We start from the raw sequence: 16,455 nt of genomic DNA, 5'->3' as shown, positions 1-16,455 counted from the left end.
ATGAAAGGGCTTAATACTTGGGTAAAGTATAGAATTCAGTATTGGTTTACCCTCGGGGACTTTATGTATTATGAAGGAAACCTTGACCTGACATGTCACCTGGGATGGCGACAACTTAACAATAGAACATATGCTTAACATGGTCAAGCCCTAGGTTCAGTCCCCACCACCAGCAAAGAAGGAAATGGGGGAGGAACAGGAAAAGGGAGGAGAGAGGAAGGAACCAAGTGCTGATACACCTATGTCAAATAAATTAGGAAAACTTCTAACAGCTGACCTTTAAAATGATCTTAGTTAAAGGAACCATGTTCTTTCTGGGTGGAGATTCTTTTAGAATTGTATTCCAATTCTTTGTTTAGCTTGTCTACATATTGCTAGTCCATTCTCCTGAAAGACCCAGGAAAGAACAATATTTCTAATATCACAAATTTTCTAACTTCTTCCTGTTAGTTTTCCATATATAATAACACATTCTTTTTATACCTACAATTGCTATCCCAAATCGCAATATTGGAACTGAACGAACAACCACACATTTTTTTTATCATGCTTAGACAGTGTAGCTAATTTTTGCTACGAAGAAGGAACTTTAGTTCTGAAATGGCTCAGGCTAATCACACATTCTAATTTATGTTCTCTGGTTAACCTTCTTTCTCAGTTCCTTCTTTTGTCAACATGAAGTTACAAGTTAGAGTCCCCTCATATGGTGTGACTTGGGATAATCTCTATACGAAACCCCTATCCCTTTGCATTCTATAGTGCCTGAAAACATACTTTGGGAACTTTTATTTGAAGATAAGAAAGCCTTCCGAAATACCCCCATATTACCGTAATTAGTCAGCTGCCACAACTGCTCTGCTAATCACCATTTCCCAAGAGGTTCTCGTGTGTAGAAAGAGGGGAGTCCATAGGGCAATATAGAAGCAGGACATGTGACCGCTGCTTTTTTTACTTCCAGAAACTGAGAATACTCGCTAATTCAATAAGAAAATTAGTTTTGTTTTTGTTTGTTTCTTTGTTGTCTGTGACTTTAGCCTAGTGACATAGCAACTTGCCCAAAATGCATGAGGCCCTGGGTCGGAGCTACACCAAAACAAGAGTTTTAGTTAAGTCTTACTAAAACATGTTTAGTTTTGTTTATCCCAGTGTTTCCCCGAATATATTGTTGTGGCTAATCTTCATTGCCATCTAGAATGGATTCTGATTTGTCTGTGTAACGACAGCTAGGGGTGTCTGTGAGGGACAGTTAACTGAGGCGAAGGCCCAGCATGAATATGGTAAGTCACTCCATAGGCTGGGAACCTGGACTGAGTGAACCGGGAAGGAAGAAGTCAAACAAACATTCCCTTTTCTCTCCTCCGGTGGTTTGCTCAGCTGGGAGCTTCTGCCATCTCCTCCTCTGCAAGAACTCTCAAACTGTGAGCCAAAACATCTCCTTCCTTCCTCAACTTGCTTCTTCTGGTTGGGTGTTTGACAATGGCAACTAGAAAAGTAGTCACTGTGTATCCTGGCCATAGACACCTGCTAGCACTTGTGTGTCCTACTGTTCTGGTGTTTGTTCGCAGGCTAGTATATGCCTTTTGTGGCCTCTTTGTTGTTTGTTTGCTTAGAATGGTCATGTTTATTAGTGATTTTTTCTTTTATTAAAAATATATTTTTTTCATACAATATATTCTAAATATGGTTCCCCTCCCCCTACTCCTCCTAGTTCCTTCCCACCTCCCCATCCACCTGCGCAGCCCTTGAAGTAAGAAGCCACATGTTATTGTAATAGTTTGACTCAGGAATGCCACCTACAAGCTCATGTTTTGAGCAATGGTTTCCAAACTTGAAATCCAGAACAATTTTGAAGGCTGTGGAGCCAGGAGGTGACCTAGCAGATAGAAGTAGGCCTCTAGGGTGGGCCTTTTGGAGGTTATGTCCGCTCAGGTCTGGCATCCCTGCCTCCTGGGTCTGCCGTGACGTGAACCAACGCCTCACCACCATGAGCCAAGCTGCTCTCGCCATGCCTTTCCCACTGTAAAGGAACTGAAATCACAAGCCAAAATAAACTTTTTCCGTCCTTGTTTATGTGGTCAAGGTAGCATGATTCAAAGGAAACTACTAGATAGAGCAAATCTCTGGTCTTTCACATTGAGTTCTGAGGGACTGCTGGCAGCGGGGGGGGGCGGGGAATGTCATTTTATTCAGTGCTGTAGCCACTAATAAGTTATCTAGACTTCAGTAAATAACCCCACCTGTGCTCATGCCAGCAACTCCAAACTCAGTGGGTCTCTGCCTCTCTCTCATGTATGCGCGCACACACACGTATCAAGGGATAAAGGTCAGAGGGACTTGGGAAGAAGGATTTCAGTGAGAGGGGAGACACGAGAGGGTTAATGAAAGGTGAAAATTGCTAAAATTCATTACATACATATATAAAACTCAAATGATTAAAAAAGGAAAGAAATGGTGGGAGTGGAGGAAATTGTCTGGCCAGAATTAGAATTTAAATTTTGTTTCCCATCTGACTCCTGAAAACCCAAACAATGCACTGCCATAATTCTCTGCTTGAAGTGAAGAACGTGGATTAAAATACTTAGGGGAATAGAGAAGAGGCCTCTGTAGTGGAGTTACTGGCTCCTCTTTTTCCTAATAATCTGTAAGATATTATAAAAGGAGTGTAGCTTTTGGTGCGTGTCTGTTTGTACATCTGTGTCTGTGCGTGTTTGAGACTAGACCATAGCTAACACGGGCGTTTACTTTTCCCCACTCAGGGTCAGCGTTAGTGTAATGTAATACCATCAAATATAATGCGCAGTCCCTTCAGATCCAGCACTCTCGTTTAATAGAAAGTGTTTTGTGATCTTTATTACCCTGGCCTGTTCTGACCTGGTATGCATAAATAATATGTTTTATGTACACACATAATTTCTTTAAAAATAATATAATGTCTTAGTTATAAGCTATATGATAATTAAAAGCGAAGTAATTCATCACTAAATACAATGATGAAATGCTCAGACTTGACTACAATGGATGCCCAAATAAAGGCATTAGAAGCTTGTATCTACATGTAGCTTAGCGTGAATCCCATGGCTCTAAGAGCAGACCGACTGATAGATAGGTGTGGCAGGTTGTAAAAGTGACATGATAGTTCTAAAATGGTAAGTTACTTTTGGTAGAATTCCAGGCAAAACAATTATATTCTTTCTTAGTTACATAATAGCTGTGTTTCTATAAAAAGACTGTATTAACCTTCCTTCTTAAAATCCCAAGTCCTTTCTAAGTAAAACTGAGTTTGTTCTAGGTTTGAACCATTGTAGACATGCATTTCCTGTTTTTCCAGGGGGAGGTTTTCCCCATTGTGCTAGGGATTGAATCCATGATCTCACAAACACTAGGCAAGTGATCAAACACTAAGCTACACCATCAGCCCTTGATGGCAAGAGCTGGTGACCCACAGGGCTTGACACTTTTCATAGTGACATTTAAAGGTCATGCATGATGCATCCGGTCATGTGTAGGACTTTCCTGAGAATTTTTGGATCTTCACTTATCTCAAATATTGTTTCCTATGACAGCTCCCTCTCCTGATTGTGGTATCTAAAAACCTTCCTTATCAATTCTCAGTGGCCATACTTGTAAGTAGAGATATACCAGCTACAAGTCATTAATACAGGAAACATTTTAAAGCTCACCTAATAACATTCCTGTTGTTTAATATGACATTGGGGGTTACCAACTAATTAGATATTTATGGAATTAAACACCATTTCCTTAAATTATGGAATGATAACAATAGACACCATTTAGTAAGAGCTCAATTTCCCAGGTATTTGTGTTTGCCTATTTGACCTTTACAAACACCATATAAGGTAAATGTTACTATTTCTCCTCAAAGATGTCAAGTAACTTTCTTCATAGGAGCCAAGATCCAAGCCAGGTCATTGTACTGTTAGTATTCATAGGCTTTGCCACTACAGTATATTGCCAAATACAGCCTTAGAGTAGCCAGACTCCTTTGCTCTTGCTCTGCTTACCTTCTGCTGTATCTTCTCTCTGTGATCTCTGTAGAACAGTTCTTGTCGGGAAGCATGGGAGGCTGTTCCCCACCTCTTCTTCCTCCACCCTTTTAAGTGCTCTCTGCTGTATTTGGATTTGCTACAGTTGGTTTTAATTAATGTCCCTACCCTAAGGCTATCTCCGAATGAATGACTCAATATAACTAGCAAATTCAATTTTTAAAGGAGCTTGAGAATTTTAGACCTGCAGCAACATGCCTGGGGAATATACTGTTTCATATTCATCATCTCCCTCCCCACATCAGTTGTTTGCTTCTTAAGCTAATAGATGGCTGTATCTCAAAATACTTTCTCATTATTAGAATCCACCCCCTTCTCTCTCTCCCTCCCCTTTCTCTCTGTTACTAGAAGGGAAACAATTTGAGAACAGGGTGTATATACTGATTTCTTTCTTCTGCAGTGCACTGTAACACTTGTACATAACAAATCCACAGTAACTATTTGTTGACTGATTTACACGAAGCAGAGTTCAATGCAATACAAAGAATTATAACCATGTGTAGTAGATGAGCAGTCTTTGGTATAGTTTGAATCTGTAAAGTTTCCCAAAAGCTCAAGTGTAAAAGTTTTCCAGCTTACTTCCACATAAGAGATGGGGTGCAGTGGGAGGTCTCCAGGCCACTGAGTGTATGTTCTCAAAGGGATTGTGGGAAGGGGTGAAGTTCACTGGTAGAATGCCTGTGTGGCTTGTGCAACATCCTGAGTCCAGCAATCTCCAGCACACAACTCCAATACAAATACAAAAACAAACAAGAACAACCAAACAACCAACAGAAGAGGAAGAGTGGGGTAGGGAGGAGCACTAGAAGGAGGAAGAGGAAGAAAAGGACTGTGGGACACTGGTTTCTTCCCCTTTCTCTCTTCCAGTTTAGGCTATGAGTAAGCGTCTTTGTTCTGCTACATGCTGCTGTCACAGGCCCTAACCAACAGGGACGAGTGACCATGGACTGAAGCTCCAAAGTGAGGAGCCCATCAATTGCTTGTTCTCAATGAGCTGACTGTCTTGGACCATCAGGGAGCAGTGAGTAACAGACTCACTCGCATCTCTGTGTTTTCATTTCTACAACTATAGAACACACATAATGCTTTTTGCTTTATGGAACTGTAAGGATTCCATGAGATGGTGCTTATAAGCATTGCTGGAATCACACCAACACACAGGATCACACCAACACCAACACACAGGATCACACCAACACCAACACTCAGGATCACACCAGCACCAACACACTGAATCACATAAATAACAAAACACACAGGATCACACCAACACCAACACACTGGATCATACCAACACCAACACACAGGATCACACCAACACAAACACACTGGATCACACCAACACCAGCAGACAGGATCACACCAACACACATGATCGATAACAACACCACCAGCACACAGGGTCATATCAATACACAGGATCACACCAACACACTGGATAACACTAACACACTGGATCATATGAACACACAGGAGGCATTTCAGAAGACAGAGGAGCTTTTTTTTTTTTTTTTTCCTGGATCCTTTCCATGTAACCCTCTTACCTCTATGAATACAGCTGTGGTTTAAATATGGTTTGTCCTCCCAACTTCCAACTCATACTGAGTTAATCCTTATACGTTTATGGTAGTCTTCTTAAGATGGTGAAAACTTGATCTGATCATGGTGCTTAGATGTGGGACCTTTGGAAAGTGAGTAGGTTTGATGTGGGATTCCCCTCTGTATGCTATGAATTTGTTTTATTACCATTGGCTAATAAAGAAGTTGCTTGGGTCTATAGCAGGGCAGAATATAGCCAGACTGGAAGAGATATAGAGAGAGTAGGTGGAGTCAGATAGATGCCGTGTAGCTGCCAAATGAGAAAGACGCCAGAACAGAATCTTACCGGCTAAGTCACAGCCTCATAGCAATACACAGATTAATAGAAATGGGTTAATTTGATGTAAGAGTTAGTTAATAAAAAGCTTGAGCTAATAGGCCAAACTACTGTAATTAATATAGTTTCTGTGTGATTGTTCAGGTCTGTGTGGTTGGGAAAAGAAAGAGCAGTCTCCTATCTAGCTTAGATTTGGATATTAGGGTGGAGTCCCCATTACTGAACTCTGTGATTTGTTTGTTTTCAAGACAGGGTTACTCTCTGTAACAGCTCTGGCGGTCCTGGCACTCGCTTTGAAGACCAGGCTGTACTCTAACTCACAGTGATCTGCCTGCCTCTGCCTCCCTAGCTGGGATTAAAGGTGTGTGCCACCATGTCTGGTTTGAACTGTGTGATTTTATAAGGAGTAAAGATTATACATGAATGTATGCACGCGCACACACACCTTTAGGTTTTTGTAAGTATTATTTTTGGAATATGTTTATCTGTTGAGAAATAAAAGAAGAAATTAAGGAACTATGTTTCATGGTAGAGAACTAATTTTCCCACTTATTGTATTACTGTACATGTCTTTGGAGGAATTTCAGCTCAGTGTTATATGATGCAGTTATCACAAAGTATCCTCAGATAGCACATAGAGTTTTGTCTGAAGGACTGTATCTTCCTTGATAGTTTCAAAGGGAAGAGGGTAGTCTTCAGATAGAAAAGCTTTTCTGAACGAGCCAAAACTGATAGGACATGAGTTCTGGTATCCAAAGGCCAAGAAATCTACATGTTTGGAAATATAGAATTAAGTAATTGTTATTAAATATTACTCCCTCATAAATATCACTCCCTTATCCACCATATGAGACCAAACAGTAAGCCAAAAAATAAGGATACAGATAAAATGTTTACAGTTTCTAGCTGCCCCTTCCCCCATACTCCCCACTTGTAATTTTATAGCGTAGTAATACATGAACTTTGCAAAAATATAACCCTTCAATATAGATTCTGCAAATTTATGATATTATTTAGGCTTCTTTTCTTGAGAGAGAGAGAGATCTTAAGATGAAGCTCACTCTGTCCCAGGTTGGCCTTGAACTTACAATCCTACTGTTTCACTCAGGACAGGATTACAGGTGTGCACCAGCACAACACCACGCTCAGAGGGTTTTTCTTTTCAAGTCTCATTGTATTGCTCAAACTGGCTTCAAATTCCTGGGCTCAAGCAACCCTCTTGCCCCAGGGATGACAGGTTCCCCACGTCCTCTGCCATTTCCTTTTCTATAATCCTCAATTCTCTTTTCTTTATTTGTGGTGCTGGAGCGGGAGCTCCGGGCCTGAAACATGATAAATGCATGCCTTACTATACTATACCCCTAACTTCCCACCCCTCAAGTCTTGTCAGTTAATTGTTTACAGTCAGGGTCTCGCTATGCTTCCCAGGCTAGTCTCAGATGCCTAAGCTCAAGCAATCCTCTTGCCTCAGCCCCACAAGCAGGCATTATAGTAACTTACTAAGTTTCTTTCCTATTGCTAAGACAGGATGCCTTGACAAAAGCAGCTTAAAGAAGAAGGGGCTCGTTTATCCGGGCCCACATTTCAGCAGGACAGCTCATTGTGGCAACAAAGCCAAGGAGAAGGAGCTTCCACAATCAGGTGCAAGAGAACAATGAACATTGGCTACAGCTCAATAACCTTTCTTCAATTAAACAGTGCAGAATCCCAGCCTGGGAGTAGTGCCACTACTAGGGTTGATCTTTCTACCTCAATTAATGCAATACTGTCCTCACAGTTATTCCCAGAGGCCCATGTCCCAGATGACCCTAGATCAGTGGTTCTCAGCCTGAGGGTCATGACCTCATTAGAAAGATGAAATTACCCACTCACAAGACCATCCCAAAACACAGATATTTACATTAATATTCATAACAATAGCAAAATTACAGTTATGAAGTAGCAATGAAAATAATTTTATGGTTGGGGTTACCACAACATGAGGAACTGTATTAAAGATTCACAGCATTAGGAAGGTTGAGAACCACTGTTGTAGAATATTAGTTAAAGATGTGTTATATTTGTTTATGCTGTGGAATATTTGTGTAATGATGCAAAGATGTTTTGTATTCTTTTATGTTGCATTCGTCTAACTCTGAAGCTGTGTTACTTTGTCTGTCTAAAACACATGACTGATCTAATAAAGAGCTGAATGGCCAATAGCTAGGCAGGAGAGAGGATAGGTGGGGCTGGCAGACAGAGAGAATGAACAGGAGGAGAAATCTGGGGAGAGAGATCAAGGAGTGAAAGAAAGAGGACGACTCCAGGGGGCAGCCACCCAGCTACAAAGCAAGTCACAGAGTAAGAAGTAAGGAAAGATGAACGCCCAGAGGCAAGAGGTAGATGGGATAATTTAAGAAAAGCTGGCTAGAAACAAGCCAAGCTAAAGCCAGGCATTTATAAGAAAGAATAAGCCTCCACGTGTGTGATTTATTTGGGAGCTTGGTGGCAGACCCCCCAAAGAGCCAAAAGACTTAAGAGTAAAAAACAACCAACTACAAACCACTGCTGTCGTCATGTTGACAGTGCACAGTAAGCATCAGCCAATGCTTCCCCTGGTCTTCAGTAAACTTTTCACTGTAATTTGGGAAACCAGGAGAAAGTAATTTATCCATGATATTTGGCCCAGAATATTTCTTTCCCCTATATGTTTGTTTCAATAGCATTTCATTTAGAGACCATACTGGGACAGGAAGCCAGGAAATATGACAGGGCCACATGGTACGGTTGTTTCCCAAACATCAGGAAATTCTAACCCTGTACTTGGAATGTATGGGTTACATTTTTATAAAGAAAACAGATTTGTTGCTATGTCTTCAGAGCCTTCCTAACTCAGGGTGCTTGGGGAGAATTTTGGGATTTATCAAGGAGTCAGTAAGTAATTTTAAAGCTTTATCTCTGTTCTTTTTCATGTATGAACTACAATGCAGGTCACTTTTAGTCACTTTCAACCCAACCCCTGTAGGGCCTACCTGGAATCTGCCTGAGGGTCTAGTAACAGGAACAGTCAGAGGTTCTGATCATGCCTACCAGTAAGGGGCAACCACACAATGTCAACCACTGAGAAAGCAGCCTCAGTGCTGGAAAGAGGGTATATAAGGCTCTCCCATTAGCTAAATAAAAAGTCTGTTGTTTGCCTTTTACCTGACTCCCACTGTCTATGCCATTGATGCCAGCCCTTCTTAGCCCCTCCCCCAAGGGAGCTGTTAGGGCCCAGCAACACCCACAGAGCACTTCTATGAGCTGAGAATTGAGTTGGCTGCTCTGGAGAACACAAAGATGATAAAGATATGGCAGCTGGCTTGATGGAGCCAAATACTCGTTGACAGACATAGACATTGACAGAGATGTAGACACTGACATAGACAACCCTTTCCTCTGTGACCTCAGGATTCTGAGTTTCTGGGCTTAACAACTTTCTCTGCCTTTGAAGCATTTTTCAGATTTTTCTCTGTCTTAAGAAGACTGCTTTTGCTCATCTTCCTTGCCTGGTTCACTCCCTTGATATCCTTCTTATATTCTTTTTTATTAACTATTCTTATTACAATGATAGCTCTTTTCTACATTTAAATTAAACATTGAGTGCATCCTCAGCAGAAGGGTTTTCCCTGGAGGCTTTCCTTTCATTATCTTTTTTTTATTTCTTTCAAGTTTTTCTGTACTGTGAGATGGCTATTCTTATCTTTTCAAAGGTAGAATCTTTTAGATCTTTAGATTTCCTCCAGAAGATAGTTCCCTTCTCTCATCCTCCTTCCCTTCCTCTTCTTCTTCCTGCTTTCTCCCTCCCTCTCCTTATCTTTTCTATGTATGTTGCTAGGGATTGAACCCAACACATCCTACATGCTAAGTATGAGCTTTACCACTGAAGTAACTCCTATCCAACTCCCAGATAATATTAATAGTAAATGCTTTAAAAGTAAAGATGAAAATCTGTCCCTATGTATTGGTGTTGGCTTTGACTTTGAAATGTAGTAAGAAGATGGTTAAGATGATTGAGGATAGAGCTATGTATATGTCTTATAAAAAACATATACAGTATTTTCTCATTAGAACCCCAAAGGACAACAGTTACTTCAAATCTGAACTATATAACAAAGGGCCAAAAAATGAATTAAAGCAAAAAGGGAAAAACCACTCTAAATCTCTCCAGTTATCATGGTATAAAAATGAATTGTACCATCTTTTATGATTTTTGTGTGGGTCCTGAGCAACTCTTGGCGGGTCCCGGTGCCTGGTCCCCAAGCAGCAGGTCCCTGACTGGGAGAGCTACCAGCCTGGAGCAGAGCCCAGCCATGTGGCAAGCAGTTGGGCAGGCAACAGTGAGTCCCTGGAAGGTGCAAGCTCCCAGCGGAAAGCGGGTGGGAGACACGTGGACAGACACATCGTACAGAATAGAATTGTATATTTATTACTTGGGGGGAAAGAGGACAGAGAGAGAGAAAGTAGGGGGGAGAAGTGGGGAGAGAGGCAGAAGCGACGCTGCCTCTCCTAGAGGAAGATGAAAAAAGAGAGCGAGCTTAGGCCGGAAGCTGAAGATCAGCCCGCCTCAGCAGATGGGGGAGGGAGTGGGTGTGACTTGTCTCTTAAAGAGACGAAAATCATAACACTATGCTTTTTCTTTAGGGCCACCAACAATCTCCCAAATCATGACATGGAAACTTATTAGTTATGTTTGACCTTGCTTAGGCTTGTTCCTAGCTAACTCTTTTCATATAAATTAACCTGTCTATTTACCTTTTGCCTCGGGGCTTTTTACCTTTTCTTTCTTTCTGATGCCTTACTTTCCTGCTCTCTGTCTTGCTGGCTGATGACTGCCTGGCTTCTGGCCCCAGGTGTGTCCCCCTCTTTCTTCTCATTCTCTGCTGGCCAGCACCTCCTATCCTTTCTCTGCCTAGCTATTGGCCATTCAGCTCTTTATTAGACCAATTAAATGCCTTAAGAAGGCAAGGTAAAACAAATGTAACACATCTTTACACAATTAAAATAATATTCCACATCAATGAATGAAATGGTACTTTGAATTTTAACATATTTTATTATTCTATTTCTTATTTTGTATGCTGTTTTACAACTTATGAAATGCTTTTATGTCCAATGAGCTCAGTTGGTATTTACAACAATATAACATCATAATCTTTTATCTATCATTTTTAGTGGAAAATTTAGAGGTGACTGGGAATGAGTAATAGAGTGTGAGACTGGCAAGTATAAGGCCCTGGGTTTAAGCCTCATTGCCCCCCCAAGTAAATAGAGGTGCCAAATGAGGTCTCCAAATTTATAAAATCTGTTTGCATATGGCAGATTTATTTCCAAAATCAGACATTCTTACTTTTAGGACATGAGATTTCTGTTTTTTTAACATGGTACATTATTTCATCAAGTCATTTATATTTACATTTAAATATGCTTTTAATTGGGTGTGGTTGCACATGTCCAAAGTGTCAACATTTGGGTCGGGATGAGACAGGAAGATTTCAGAGAGCTCAAGGCCAGCCTCAGTTTTACAATTCCAGAAGTATAATATATTGGAGTATATTATTTGTGTTTTAATAAATAAAGCTTGCCCGAAGATCAACCATACTAGTCAGCCATACAGGCCAGGAAGTTCTGGTGCACATCTTTAATCCCAGGACTCGGAGAAAGAGGCAGATAGATTTCTGTGAGTTCAAGGCCACTCTGGGCTAAACAAGATAGAATCTGTCTGAAAGAGAAACAGAGCTCACACAATGGTGATCCCAGCACTTGGGAGTCACAGGTCTTTAATCCCAGTGCTAGGGAGGTGGAGACAGGAGAGATATGTCTGGGCAGAGAGAGGAATATAAAGGGGAAGAGACAGGAACTCAATGGAGTGTAGAATTTGAGGATTTGTGGAGACAGGTGATGGAAGAAATAATGATCTATCTATGTGTTACTCTCATTGGTTAATAAAGAAACTGCCTTGGCTTTTTGATAGGCCAGGATTTAGATAGGTGGTGTAGACAGAACAGAATGCTGGGAAGAAGGGAAGTGAGGTCAGACGTGATGGACCCAGCCGCCAGGTCAGACATGCTGAATCTTTCCCGGTAAGACACCACTTCGTGGTGCTACACAGATTACTAGATATGGGTTAAAGCAAGATATGAGAGTTAGCCACTAAAAGGCTAGAGCTAATGGGCCAGGCAGTGTTTAAAGGAATACTATTTGTGTGTTGTTATTTCAGGTGTAAAGCTAGCCGTGCAGGATCAGGGCAGGACGAAAAGCAGGCCTGCTCCCCTCTTTCTACAGACAGGATCTCACTTTTTTAGTCTGAAGACTAAACAACTATTACTACAGACAGTGCTACATGAAGCATAGGAACTAAACAAAACCAGAAAGTGACATCTAGATCTAAATAATGGTATTAGGTCCAGAGATAGTCACTTCAAAGGCTGATTAGTGAGCATTTGTATTGCCTATGCCTGAGGTTGCAGGGATGTGGCACCATGCCTGGCTGACCTATTTCTTCCTTCTTAGTTTTGTGGGATAAGGTATTTGTCTCAATGGAAGAGCATATGATAGTTTGACAAGTTCTTCCCTTCCCTTCATGTATGTGCTTCAGGAAATTAAACCCAGGGCCTCACACATGCCATTCAAGTCCTCCCCCACTGAGATTCCTACCCATTCTTCCCAACTTTCTTGAACTCTAAATGAATATGAATCATTAGTTTTCAAATTGAGTATTAGATGGAAACCACAAAGTAAAAATGAAATAAAAATGGAAGAATTATGGTGCATTATTTCCATATCTCTTCAGTAGCTGCACATATGTCTAAGTCACGGATGGCTGATGATTGGAATGCATCTTGCTGGCTGCTGTATTGATAAACTGCAAACCAGTTAATGCCAAATCTATTATTTACTATAACTTTCACATAAGAGCAGTTTCCAGCCAACAATTTTTTTAGTGAGAATTTATTATTTGTTTTGCTTTCATAGACAAAGTCTCACTGTATGGTTTAATCTGGCATTAGCCCACAGCCGATGAGTCTCAGCTTCACCAGCGCTTGGTTATCAGCATGCACCACCATGCCTATTTCAGTTTTTTTTTAGTTTTTGGCACGTGGATGTGTGTGTGCGTGTTTTTATGTATGTGGTCACCTGTGTATGCAAGTGTACACGTGCATGTGTGAAAGTGGAGACCCAAGGTTAAGTGAGCATGTGTGTGTATGTATGTGTGTGCATGTTTCTGTGTATATGAGGCATGTGTCGTGTGTGCATGTAGAGGCCTCATGTTGACACTGGTCTCTGTTTCCCTTGATTACTCCCCGCTTTATCTATTGAGGCAGAATCTCTCAAACTGAATCTAGAGTTCACCAACTGGCTAGTGTAGCTTTCTCCGGGGCTTTCATCTCTCCCTCCTAAGTGCTAGCTAGTGTTACAGGTGGCTGCCACATCTACGCATCTTTCTTGTGGTTCTGAGATCTGAACTCCTGTCCTCACATTTGCAGGACAATCAATTTATCCACTGAGCTGCCTTCCCAGCCCTTCAAAATTGTCTTTTAAGATAGTTGTGTAACTGTTCATTTTTATATCTTAGTTGCCTGTGAACTGAGTGTCCTTTCAAGAACCTGACATTGTCAACATCAGGTTTAGAAAATCAGCAAGTCTCGTAAGATGTGGATGAGGAGCTGGAGAGATAGCTCAATGATTCAGGATTTGTACTGCTCTCCCAAAAGACCTGAGTTCAATCCTCAGCATTCACATGAGGTGGCTCACAAGCACCTGGAACTCCAACTTCAGGGGAATCTGATGCCTCTGGCTTTCATAGGCACCTGCACTGAAAATTTAATAAAAATAAAAATTCAAGGACATGGATTAAAATATCAATGGTCTCTTATTTCTATCATAATGCATTTTTACAGCACTAATTTTAGACTAAGATGTGATTGTTCAAAGCCATGTCAGTCCCCTTTTACAGAACAGGGTGTATTGTCCAAGCTGATGATCAATGGGGCAGGCTCTTGTACGCCTAGACTTTCATACTGTTACTGTTTTCTTTCTGGTCATTCGAAAGTCTTTTGATATAAAACCTCTTAAGGGTAGTTTGAATGGTGAATTTGGAATATTTTTCTCAGAAAAGAGAGTAATTGTTCATCTTACCTTTGATAATTCTTGTACATTACTCTATTTTTCTGTTCTCTTGAGTAATTTCTTGGAAGCTACAAAAGATTATTAAGCGTCTAATCGTACTGAATTTAACATATTTTTCTTAGCATTTCTTTTAAAGTTCTTATTTTATGTTATTGGAGAGATTATACTTTTTCCTAGAATTTTTTTTCCTGGACATGTTCTCTTCTGGACATAAACCCATGGGGCCCTGATTGGTTCTCTCTGCCTAAGCAGCTGTGTGATTAGGGAAAAGTGTCTTTACCTCTCAGCCTAAATGGAAAGTTCAACTTTAGCGTCCTCTCATGGAACTTGTTTTTAATAGAAAGCAAATATTCAAAATACCACCCATGGAATAAGCATTAGCATGTATTGCTGTGCATGCTAGGCTAGACTTTTAAGTAGCTCTCTGACATCAATAGCATGAACAGACTGGCTGGGAATCCGGACTGTTGAAGGCCTTCCTACTGGACATATCCAACATTTGGTATCGTGACGTCCAGTCCTAGGGATTATTAGCAAGTCGATGTAGAGCACTGCCGAGAGTGGCGACCAAACTGCAGTGTGACGGCTTTGGAGTTCTCAGCTCCTCTTTTGTGGACTTACATACCAGTACAGTATGGCAGATGAGAGCGACAGGTCATAGATCAGCTGAAAGAGGCAGAGACTGGTGGCAGTGTTTGATTATCTTAAGGTTCTCTGCTGTGTCCTTGCATGGCTCTGGTGACTGATATAACTAGGGTGGTAGAGGATACACACATGCATAAAAGCTGGGGTCTAGTGCTCTGTGCTTTCTGATGGAGGAGCTGCAGCACTGAGAAGCTCAGCATGTTTCTTATAGAGGTGAACAGGGAGGCTCTTCCATCCCACTGGGTCTCACCAGGGGGAGGCTCTTCCATCCTGCTGTACCTCACCAGGAGAAGGTTCTTCCATTCTGCTGAGTCTCACCAGGGGAAAGCTCTTCCATCCTGCTGGGCCTTGCCAGGTTTAAAAGCATTTGGAAGAAAATTGTTTTTGGTTTTCTTCTTGATTGGTACAGTCAAAGATTTACACCTAATTTTTTTAAGTGAGAAATTATATTTGCATGCATTGTAGATGATTAACATATATTTGTTTAGTGAGCGAATTGATGGAGGAAGATAAAAATAATCCCACACTAGTTCAGAATTACGTATAATAAAGGGTTATTTATTTAGGGAAGACTTACAGATCACTGTCCTAGATCACAGTCCTCTGCACAAACAGGGAACAGGAACAGAGTCTGGCAGTCAGAAGTTACAGCTGCATTTATAGTATAAGAGACCATGCCCATGGGCTGGTATCTTAAAGGCTATTGGCTGAAGGAGCAGAAGGAGCTCCCACAGCACCTCCTCCTTTTGTTTAAATAAGAGAGTTCCAAACCCAATACAAAACAATATACACTAGGAACAGATATCAAATATAAGATTAGAATTACAACCAGCATAAACAATATTAAGCAAGGAACATATGCAAAATGTTTTAATAAACATTCTATTCTAATGAGTGTAAGTCTTGTATTGGAAATGGCTTGGCTAGATCATAAGAAGATGGTAACTACGACAATCTAATCTTAAGTGAATTAACATGAATTCTTCTATTTGGAAAGTACAATAAGACAGACCTAAGAGAAAAGGATTTAAGTGTGTGGTCAAAAGGATTTAGTTCGTGGTTCAGGCTTCCCTGCTTAGGAAACTAAATGATTGTGTGTCTTTAAAATGTATCTTGCAAAAATTCCTCACTGACTGTCTTAGGTGGGATTTCTGCCACCATAATGAAACACCATGGCTAAAGCGACTTGAGGAGGAAAATGCTTACTTTGGCTTACATGTCACAGTGCATTGAGGAATCCAAGATAGGAACTCAAAGAGGGCACAAATCTGTCCACACAAGCTGATACGGAGGCCGTGAAAGGGTGCTGCTCATTGGTTTGTTCCTCAGGGCTACTACGTCTGCTTTCTTGTAGAACCCAGGACCACCAGCCCTTGGATAGCACTCCCACAATGGGCTGGGACCTCCCATATAAGTTAGTAATTAAAAAAATGCTCAAGTGATGCTCCTATGTCAGCTACTCAAGTGCTAAGACAGCAAATGGCCACAATATACAGCTCTGTGTGTCATAGTGCAAAACAATTAAATTTTATTAACGCCCATTAAATCACTCTTTTTCTTTCACCTAGATTTTTTTCCCTAAAATCTATAGTATTTCATATTTAGGTCTATGATAATTTCTTGTTTCCTCGGAAGAGAGAGAGAGAGAGAGAGAGAGAGAGAGAGAGAGAGAGAGAGAGAGAGAGTGAGTGTGTGTGTGAGAGAGAGAGAGAGAGAGAGAGA

This window comes from Chionomys nivalis, chromosome 6 (genome assembly GCF_950005125.1).
Source record: "Chionomys nivalis chromosome 6, mChiNiv1.1, whole genome shotgun sequence".
Lineage (NCBI taxonomy): Eukaryota > Metazoa > Chordata > Mammalia > Rodentia > Cricetidae > Chionomys > Chionomys nivalis.
The sequence above is the reverse complement of the archived record's forward strand: the minus strand, read 5'-3'. Positions refer to the sequence as shown.